This window comes from Bombus affinis, unplaced genomic scaffold (genome assembly GCF_024516045.1).
Source record: "Bombus affinis isolate iyBomAffi1 unplaced genomic scaffold, iyBomAffi1.2 ctg00001068.1, whole genome shotgun sequence".
In the NCBI taxonomy this organism is placed as follows: Eukaryota; Metazoa; Arthropoda; class Insecta; order Hymenoptera; family Apidae; genus Bombus; species Bombus affinis.
In genome coordinates, this window is record NW_026109534.1 from 22501 (window position 1) to 31300 (window position 8800).

The 8800-nt window shown below is 46.0% G+C and overlaps 1 long non-coding RNA gene and 2 other non-coding genes across 3 annotated transcripts in view; all 3 read left to right on the forward strand.

The window, feature by feature from the left end:
- The window catches only part of LOC126928552 (uncharacterized), a 19594-nt gene extending 12611 nt beyond the window's left edge, over positions 1-6983 (forward strand). The window contains exon 2 of the long non-coding RNA XR_007716766.1: positions 6665-6983. This is a non-coding gene — a long non-coding RNA (uncharacterized LOC126928552). The remainder of the gene's footprint in view (positions 1-6664) is intronic.
- On the forward strand, positions 3625-5548 carry LOC126928556 (small subunit ribosomal RNA). The gene has a single exon (XR_007716770.1). It is a non-coding gene; the product is annotated as a small subunit ribosomal RNA (ribosomal RNA).
- A 660-nt stretch (positions 6984-7643) lies between the features above and the next one.
- LOC126928554 (5.8S ribosomal RNA) lies at positions 7644-7798 on the forward strand. The gene has a single exon (XR_007716768.1). It is a non-coding gene; the product is annotated as a 5.8S ribosomal RNA (ribosomal RNA).
- Positions 7799-8800: the final 1002 nt, after the last annotated feature.

The window sequence follows — 8800 nt, forward strand, 5'->3', positions numbered from 1 at the left end:
TCGACGTTTTACGTCGGGATTAAGCGTTTATTTGGTCGCTGGAACGTTTTCTAGAAACGGAACTATGCGACGGGACGTTGGGACTTTGAAGAAGTTCGGCCGGTGCGAAAGGACCGAAAAGGTTTTTTCGAGTTATCTCGCTTAAAAGTGTTACAAGGTAGGAATATTTTTGCATAAATGGACGTATCTCGACGTTTTACGTCGGGATTAAGCGTTTATTTGGTCGCTGGAACGTTTTCTAGAAACGGAACTATGCGACGGGACGTTGGGACTTTGAAGAAGTTCGGCCGGTGCGAAAAGACCGAAAAGGTTTTTTCGAGTTATCTCGCTTAAAAGTGTTACAAGGTAGGAATATATTTGCATAAATGGACGTATCTCGACGTTTTACGTCGGGATTAAGCGTTTATTTGGTCGCTGGAACGTTTTCTAGAAACGGAACTATGCGACGGGACGTTGGGACTTTGAAGAAGTTCGGCCGGTGCGAAAAGACCGAAAAGGTTTTTTCGAGTTATCTCGCTTAAAAGTGTTACAAGGTAGGAATATTTTTGCATAAATGGACGTATCTCGACGTTTTACGTCGGGATTAAGCGTTTATTTGGTCGGTGGAACGTTTTCTAGAAACGGAACTATGCGACGGGACGTTGGGACTTTGAAGAAGTTCGGCCGGTGCGAAAAGACCGAAAAGGTTTTTTCGAGTTATCTCGCTTAAAAGTGTTACAAGGTAGGAATATATTTGCATAAATGGACGTATCTCGACGTTTTACGTCGGGATTAAGCGTTTATTTGGTCGCTGGAACGTTTTCTAGAAACGGAACTATGCGACGGGACGTTGGGACTTTGAAGAAGTTCGGCCGGTGCGAAAAGACCGAAAAGGTTTTTTCGAGTTATCTCGCTTAAAAGTGTTACAAGGTAGGAATATTTTTGCATAAATGGACGTATCTCGACGTTTTACGTCGGGATTAAGCGTTTATTTGGTCGCTGGAACGTTTTCTAGAAACGGAACTATGCGACGGGACGTTGGGACTTTGAAGAAGTTCGGCCGGTGCGAAAAGACCGAAAAGGTTTTTTCGAGTTATCTCGCTTAAAAGTGTTACAAGGTAGGAATATATTTGCATAAATGGACGTATCTCGACGTTTTACGTCGGGATTAAGCGTTTATTTGGTCGCTGGAACGTTTTCTAGAAACGGAACTATGCGACGGGACGTTGGGACTTTGAAGAAGTTCGGCCGGTGCGAAAAGACCGAAAAGGTTTTTTCGAGTTATCTCGCTTAAAAGTGTTACAAGGTAGGAATATTTTTGCATAAATGGACGTATCTCGACGTTTTACGTCGGGATTAAGCGTTTATTTGGTCGGTGGAACGTTTTCTAGAAACGGAACTATGCGACGGGACGTTGGGACTTTGAAGAAGTTCGGCCGGTGCGAAAAGACCGAAAAGGTTTTTTTCGAGTTATCTCGCTTAAAAGTGTTACAAGGTAGGAATATATTTGCATAAATGGACGTATCTCGACGTTTTTACGTCGGGGATTAAGCGTTTATTTGGTCGCTGGAACGTTTTCTAGAAACGGAACTATGCGACGGGACGTTGGGACTTGAAGAAGTTCGGCCGGTGCGAAAAGACCGAAAAGGTTTTTTCGAGTTATCTCGCTTAAAAGTGTTACAAGGTAGGAATATATTTGCATAAATGGACGTATCTCGACGTTTTACGTCGGGATTAAGCGTTTATTTGGTCGCTGGAACGTTTTCTAGAAACGGAACTATGCGACGGGACGTTGGGACTTTGAAGAAGTTCGGCCGGTGCGAAAGGACCGAAAGGTTTTTTCGAGTTATCTCGCTTAAAAGTGTTACAAGGTAGGAATATTTTTGCATAAATGGACGTATCTCGACGTTTTACGTCGGGATTAAGCGTTTATTTGGTCGCTGGAACGTTTTCTAGAAACGGAACTATGCGACGGGACGTTGGGACTTTGAAGAAGTTCGGCCGGTGCGAAAAGACCGAAAAGGTTTTTTCGAGTTATCTCGCTTAAAAGTGTTACAAGGTAGGAATATTTTTGCATAAATCGACGTATCTCGACGTTTTACGTCGGGATTAAGCGTTTATGTCGTCCCCAAGACCTTCTACAAAGTTTCGATTTTTTCGTTGGGGACTTTGAAAAATTTCCGTATCGAACACGTTTTTTCGAGTTATCTCGCTTAAAAGTGTTACAAGGTAGGAATATTTTTGCACAAATGGACGTATCTCGACGTTTTACGTCGGGATTAAGCGTTTATTTGGTCGCTGGAACGTTTTCTAGAAACGGAACTATGCGACGGGACGTTGGGACTTTGAAGAAGTTCGGCCGGTGCGAAAAGTCCGAAATGGTTATTTCGAGTTATTTCGTTAAAAAGCGTTATAAGGTATAATTTTTTTGACAGGGATCGTTATATCTCTATTAAATACAATCGGATTAAACATTTTTGTCGAATTTTTTGAAAAATTAGCTTCCGTCGGACTGATACGACTGGGATATTTTTGCAATTTTTTCGTTAATTAATGTTACAAGGTATATATCTTTTTACATATTTCGTGTTATTTTAACGTGTTTTAATCGATTATAAAGTTATTTTTCGTCCATAGTCGATAAAACTGTATGTTTACTGATGCAATTTTTCGGTGAAAAAAAAAATTAATTTTTTGGTAAAAATGCATTTATAATATGTTAATAATGCTTGTGGTAAAATATTTCGATGGTTGGATATCGCCTTTATATAGTAGTTATTGAACGTGCGAGCGACTAAGTTCCAGCGTCCCTTCCGAACGGTACGTTGCTACGGAGGTTTTGCACCATAAGCGCGCGGCCCGCTAGCCCGACCGGCGCCGGCCTTCCGGCCGGCCCCTTGGTATCTATAAGAGAAGCGTCGAGCCGGACGGTTCGGTCGGAACAGCGCTGGGCGCGTGGCTATTCTACGGCCTCGGTTGAGAATTCAGTCACCGCTCCTCGAGTCTTAGTGTATTTTACGCTATTTCTCGACTGTTCCTCCGTTCTCGTACTGGTTTTTTCTCTACACTGCTGCGCCGCGGGTCGAAGTCTAGGACGTAATGACCGTTAACGTGGCAAGCTTCCCCTTAGTCGGGAAGCTGGTGACCTGTGTGCACGTATTTGACAAAAGTTGGATGCGTGTGTGCTTGTACTTACGGAGTAGCCATTCTTGCAGAGACCATCGGTTGTAAGCTATTTGTAGCTGCACGATGGTCCTTTTGGCGTTCTGTAGAGTGCGTTATCTTCTGGTAACGCGTCTCTACAGAGGTGTTGAAGCTTATAAAAGAATATTCTTACGGTATGTCCAGCATGCGTATACGTGCTTTACCGCTAAGTTATATTCTACGAGAGAAGTTGGAGGAGAAAAGTTACAAACAGAAATAATTCTGTGAAGTATGAATCTTGTATCGATATATGATGGTGAGAGAGGAGGAGAATTAAAGTGGCTGAGTGACGTTGTTACTGAACCATGGAACGTTGCTCTCTAAGTCATATTACATATATATATAAAATGAAAAGTCTCGTCGTACGGTGCTTACGTCCCACCTACGACACAGAGAGAACTTTTAAACGAAAATGCTGGTTTTTGGGAATATATTATAAGATCCCTGGTTGATCCTGCCAGTAGTCATATGCTTGTCTCAAAGATTAAGCCATGCATGTCTCAGTACATGCCGCATTAAGGTGAAACCGCGAATGGCTCATTAAATCAGTTATGGTTTCTTAGATCATACCTACATTTACTTGGATAACTGTGGTAATTCTAGAGCTAATACATGCAAACAGATTCCGACCAGAGATGGTAGGAATGCTTTTATTAGATCAAAACCAATCGGTGGCGGATGGCTCGTCTGTCCGTCCATCGTTTGTTTTGGTGACTCTGAATAACTTTGTGCTGATCGCATGGTCATCTAGCACCGGCGACGCATCTTTCAAATGTCTGCCTTATCAACTGTCGATGGTAGGTTCTGCGCCTACCATGGTTGTAACGGGTAACGGGGAATCAGGGTTCGATTCCGGAGAGGGAGCCTGAGAAACAGCTACCACATCCAAGGAAGGCAGCAGGCGCGCAAATTACCCACTCCCGGCACGGGGAGGTAGTGACGAAAAATAACGATACGGGGACTCATCGAGGCCCCGGTAATCGGAATGAGTACACTTTAAATCCTTTAACGAGGACCAATTGGAGGGCAAGTCTGGTGCCAGCAGCCGCGGTAATTCCAGCTCCAATAGCGTATATTAAAGTTGTTGCGGTTAAAAAGCTCGTAGTTGAATCTGTGTGTCACAGTGTCGGTTCACCGCTCGCGGTGTTTAACTGGCATTATGTGGTACGTCCTATCGGTGGGCTTAGCTCCTCGCGGGCGGTCCAACTAATATCCCATCGCGGTGCTCTTCACTGAGTGTCGAGGTGGGCCGATACGTTTACTTTGAACAAATTAGAGTGCTTAAAGCAGGCTACCTTCGCCTGAATACTGTGTGCATGGAATAATGGAATAGGACCTCGGTTCTATTTTGTTGGTTTTCGGAGCCCCGAGGTAATGATTAATAGGGACAGATGGGGGCATTCGTATTGCGACGTTAGAGGTGAAATTCTTGGATCGTCGCAAGACGGACAGAAGCGAAAGCATTTGCCAAAAATGTTTTCATTAATCAAGAACGAAAGTTAGAGGTTCGAAGGCGATCAGATACCGCCCTAGTTCTAACCATAAACGATGCCAGCCAGCGATCCGCCGAAGTTCCTCCGATGACTCGGCGGGCAGCTTCCGGGAAACCAAAGCTTTTGGGTTCCGGGGGAAGTATGGTTGCAAAGCTGAAACTTAAAGGAATTGACGGAAGGGCACCACCAGGAGTGGAGCCTGCGGCTTAATTTGACTCAACACGGGAAACCTCACCAGGCCCGGACACCGGAAGGATTGACAGATTGATAGCTCTTTCTTGATTCGGTGGGTGGTGGTGCATGGCCGTTCTTAGTTGGTGGAGCGATTTGTCTGGTTAATTCCGATAACGAACGAGACTCTAGCCTGCTAAATAGACGTAACTTATGGTATCTCGAAGGCCCCCGGCTTCGGTCGGTGGGTTTTTACTACCAACGTACAAACAAATCTTCTTAGAGGAACAGGCGGCTTCTAGCCGCACGAGATTGAGCAATAACAGGTCTGTGATGCCCTTAGATGTTCTGGGCCGCACGCGCGCTACACTGAAGGAATCAGCGTGTTTTCCCTGGCCGAAAGGCCCGGGTAACCCGCTGAACCTCCTTCGTGCTAGGGATTGGGGCTTGCAATTATTCCCCATGAACGAGGAATTCCCAGTAAGCGCGAGTCATAAGCTCGCGTTGATTACGTCCCTGCCCTTTGTACACACCGCCCGTCGCTACTACCGATTGAATGATTTAGTGAGGTCTTCGGACTGGTGCGCGGCCAATGTGATAAGCATTGCCGATGTTACCGGGAAGATGACCAAACTTGATCATTTAGAGGAAGTAAAAGTCGTAACAAGGTTTCCGTAGGTGAACCTGCGGAAGGATCATTAACGATATAACACAAAAACTTAAAGAATTTGACTTGAACACTTGAAAAATACGAAACTGTATAAGTCGGTAAGGAGCCGTACTCCTCCTATATCGACGAACCAAAGTATATACGACGTATCAACAAGCTATATACTTTAACAAAGAACAGTTAAATTCGCCCGGAGCGTGGCTTACTCCGTTGGCAAAATGATGAAAAGACATAAGGAGGAGACGACCCTCCAGCTACGAAACTATATGAAGAGAAGGTGGCACTCCTCTCTCGATCATCGGGATGAAGAGATACATATATATATATATATATATATATACATACATAAACGAATTCGAGGCGCCTGCGTGAGGTCGTACACAGAAAGACCCGCCGTCTGCGAATATTATGATTTTATAATAAAACTATAAATGGGAACTTGAGCTTTCGAAAATTAAACTTTGACACGAATATCGAACGAAAAATTACGAATGGAAACCACCCGTAAAGAGAAATGAGATCGAGGCGCTTGCGTGAGGCCGTATACAGAAAGACCCGCCGCCACGATCTCGTATTTTTTTTTTTGCGTCGTGGAGACCGTACAAAACGAATAACAAAATCTCTAAAGTGCCTCGTGTCGGAGAGATCATGCTCGCCTATTCTCTTCTATGTTTCGTGGTCTGTGTTGCGTTTGCTCTCCTCCTAGCAACGGGACATCGAAGACTCCTCTTTGGGATCGAACGAAGCGACTAAAACGAGTCGACGAGAGCGAAAGTACGAGTAGCGAGTCGCGCATGTAGAAAGGATACCGACATATCTTCGAAGGTTCTCTTCGAAGATCCATGGATACCTTATGCGCGTCGACCTTTCGTCTCTTTCACCGCTCTCGGTCGTTCTCGAAACGTGCTTCCTACCCATAGGGCGTGTGTTCTTCGTATGTCGTTTTGTTCGAAATAACGAAACCACTTGTAACATACTCGTGGATCGGGTAACCTAGAACGAAAACGCATTGCGTGGATGTTGGCCCGCTATGATAATGATGATGATGACGATGACTATGATGACGATGCGTAGCAACGATTCGTAACTAGTCTAGCCGAAGTTGGTTCAGAGGGGACCGCAGGCTGTCTACCCTCGATGTCGTGAGTCGGACACCCCGTGCCGTCGCTAGAGTTTTTTTCAAAGCTCGGCTTCTGGATATTGGGAAGAAAGACCGCTCGAGGACGACGGGCTGCGCGTGCGTCCCATCGAATTTTTTTTTTTTTATACCACCTGAACGACTAAAGTTTCGTCTAGTTCGTCGCATATAACCCGTTCAGAGGGGACCCGCAGGCTGTCTATCCTCGTTGTCGTGAGTCGGACACCCGTGCCGTCGCTGAAGTTTTTTCAAAGCTCGGCTTCTGGATATTGGGAAGAAAGACCGCGCGAGGTAGATGGATGCGAAGTCCCATCGAATTTTTTTATTTTTTAAAAAAAACAATCACCTGAACGGAGATGTGTTCTCTTTCGTCGATTTTTCACGCTTTGAGTCGTCGCGATCGCCATCCGTTCGGAGGAGATCGCCGACTTCGAAGCCTCGATGTCGTGAGTCGGACACCCGTGCCGTCGCTAGAGTTTTTTCAAAGCTCGGCTTCTGGATATTGGGAGGAAAGACCGCTCGAGGCCGAGGGTCGCGCGAGTCCCATCGAATCTTTACATCACCCGAACGATGGAGGCGCACGCTCTTTTTCTTGAATAATTGGACGAGAGGAATGCATATCGTATTATATATACACACACACACATATATATATATATGGGCTAGCCACCGTGCGTATTTCTTCGCGAGATCGTGTGCTGCACAGAGGATTCAGAATCGGGTGTTATATCCCCGTCGTTTCCTGACGAACGGAGCTTCGATCTCGATGGTTGTTATATATCATAATGTACTTTTCGCCCGGCCGGCGGACGCGCGTATCTTCGCGCGTTCGTCGGATTTCATTTTCGAACGTTTTCGTGTCGTCGATCTTCCGGCGACTTCTGCGCGTCCGATTCCCGTTGGTCGGTCGTGTCGGATCTCGGCTTCGCTCGAACCGAGTATTAAGAGTACATGGAGTACAAGAGTTTTAAAAAATATATGAAAAGATTACCCTGAACGGTGGATCACTTGGCTCGTGGGTCGATGAAGAACGCAGCTAATTGCGCGTCAACGTGTGAACTGCAGGACACATGAACATCGACATTTCGAACGCACATTGCGGTCCACGGATACAATTCCTGGACCACGCCTGGCTGAGGGTTGCTCACGTAAACCTAAGACTGCTTGCGTTGCGTGTCGTTCCTCTCTATCTGTCTCTCTCTGTCCCTTGGTGCCTTCGACAACCCGCCGTCGTTCTTACGATACGTAGAACGTTTCAGAGTCGGAGGAAGCGCACGAAGAAGGATACGAACAAGAGCGGACGCGAGAGAACGTACGCGACGTACGAGCGATTGTTGGACGCTCGTCGGCGTTCGTCGCGGTCGTGTCGAGACCGTGCAATTCGTACGCATGCTCGATATATAAACTATCGTGTTCACGGGAGACACTACGAAACTCTACCTCTGTCTCTCTCTGTCCCTTGTGCCTTCGACAACCCGCCGTCGTTCTTACGATACGTAGAACGTTTCAGAGTCGGAGGAAGCGCACGAAGAAGGATACGAATAAGAGCGGAGAGAACCGTCACGGACCTGCGTGAGTGCTAGCGGCGTCGTGAGTCGTCCTTTCGTACGACCGCCCGCTTATGCACCGCTTCGTGTCGGTTATCGAATATATTATATATATATATATATATATATATATATACGTAGTGTTGTCCTCGTGACCGATTTTTTTTTCATATCAGCAGATTTGCATACGTTTGCAGGTTTTCGATGAGCACGATGTCCGCGCCCCCGACGTCGTCTTAAATGAATATTATTTTGGCGAGACTGAGAGAAAGCAAATATGGGAACTCGGTCGAGAGAGGAGAGAAGGAGAACAGCCTCAGATAAAAGTAAACTTGGTAACGGTGCGGAATTTTGCCGTACAACCGTCTTTTCTTAAGACGTTTTACTCGAATAGCCCCAGGGATCTAATGCCCACTCCGTCTCTTCGTGCGTAGAGATATACTCTGCGCGAGCGACTGACAACGACGAGGACCGTCGCATCGATGGTCGTCGTTGCGTTTAACATACTCTGTGCTTGTAATTTATCCCCGAAAGAGAGCCGTAGATCCGGGAACGCACACGTGATTTCTTCGAGCGCTGATGACTTAGGGAGATGATC